This window comes from Helianthus annuus, chromosome 5 (assembly GCF_002127325.2).
Source record: "Helianthus annuus cultivar XRQ/B chromosome 5, HanXRQr2.0-SUNRISE, whole genome shotgun sequence".
NCBI lineage: Eukaryota > Viridiplantae > Streptophyta > Magnoliopsida > Asterales > Asteraceae > Helianthus > Helianthus annuus.
This window is the reverse complement of record NC_035437.2, coordinates 19,193,617-19,195,109: the sequence shown is the minus strand read 5'-3', so window position 1 is coordinate 19,195,109 and position 1,493 is coordinate 19,193,617. Positions and strand designations below refer to the sequence as shown.

At 44.5% G+C, this 1,493-nt stretch overlaps 1 non-coding gene across 1 annotated transcript; it reads left to right on the top strand.

Moving 5' to 3' along the window:
- Positions 1–1,002: 1,002 nt before the first annotated feature.
- Positions 1,003–1,109, top strand: LOC118492605. Its single transcript, XR_004894611.1, has one exon. It is a non-coding gene; the product is annotated as a small nucleolar RNA R71 (small nucleolar RNA).
- The last annotated feature ends 384 nt before the right edge of the window (positions 1,110–1,493 follow it).

Sequence of the window (1,493 nt, the reverse complement as noted above, 5' to 3'; positions counted from 1 at the left end):
TTGCGAATTGCTCATTGGTCTTTTGACGAATTAACCGACCGGGGTACGGAACCGGAGGATTCTTTATGGGCTCTTGATCTGGTGGGGAAGCCGTCTCTTGTTGGGGTGTTGGTGGAGTTGTGGTTAGGCTAGATCGGCTTTTTTCAGTTAGAGGCAATGGAGCCTCCTCGGGACCCACGGTACGATTTCTCAATGTGATGAGATGTACTTGCGCCTTTGGGTTGGTTTCGGTATTACTTGGTAACACGCCTTGTGGTCTCTCGGAGAAATTTTGAGCTATTTGATTTAATTATTTTTCAATGTTTTGAATACTAGCTTGTTGATTTTTAAAATTCGATTCCAGTTGTTGAAATTGATCCGAGTTTTTCTTTTCGGTGTCGGAGATGAGGTCCGAGTTTTTCTTTTCGGTGTCGGAGATGAGGCGAGATACGGTATCTTCAAGCCTTTCTCACCCCCCTTGTTGTTGAGAGAAATTTTGTGACTCGTTTCTTGGTTGTTGAATGTTTGTTCGTTGGTTTAGATTTTGTTGGTTACTACTAATGCCGGGTGCTCTCCAACCAAGGTTGGGGTGGTCGCCATCCTTGGTTGTAGGTACCCATTCGAGGACCCGACGGCCTAGTTCTATTATCAATGTAGTTTACCGATTCTGTTTGATTGTCTATTTCTTTCATACAACTCCAATTTTCATGTGGCCCACCACACCCCTCGCAAGCCATAACCGAAGCCGTTTTTGCCATTTCTAACTTTTTGAGTTTTGAAGAAAGGGCTTCGATTTGGGCTTGCAAGGAGGTGCTTTCGTCAACCTTATGGGCGCCCGGGGCAATAGATTTCGTGCCTCAGGGAGTGTGCCATTGAAAATTGGTTTGAGCAATTTCCTCAATTTGATTATAAATTTCATTTGGGCGGCGATTACCTAAAAGTCCCCCGGAGCTAGAGTCGAGTGTTTGTCTTGTGTGTGGCAACAACCCATTATAGAAAGTGGATACTTGTTGCCATACCGGAAGATCGTGATGAGGACACTTTCTTAGTAGCTCCTTGAACCTTTCCCAAGTTTCATATAAGGATTCCCCATCCTCTTGTGAATATGTATTAATTTCAGTCATTAGTTTAGCCGTTTTAGCAGGAGGGAAATACTTATATAGAAACTTTTGGGCTAGTTCATCCCAGGTGTTTACCGAGCCAGCTGGGAGGGTATTAAGCCAAGCCTTAGCTCGGTCTTTTAGTGAAAATGGAAACATTCTAAGGCGGATGGCGTTGTTTGATGCTCCATTGATCCGAAAGGTATCACATATTACTAAGAAATTAGTAATATGTAGATGGGGATTCTCGTCCGCATGCCCATGGAAGGTTGCGGAGTTTTGAAGCATTTGTATCAAATGCGGCCAAAGTTCGAAGTTGTTGGCTTCGACATTCGGTGCATTGATAGCGGCGCCGAGATTACCTACGGTGGGTCGTAGGTAATCCATGAGGGTACGTTGGTCCGCCATTGAAAG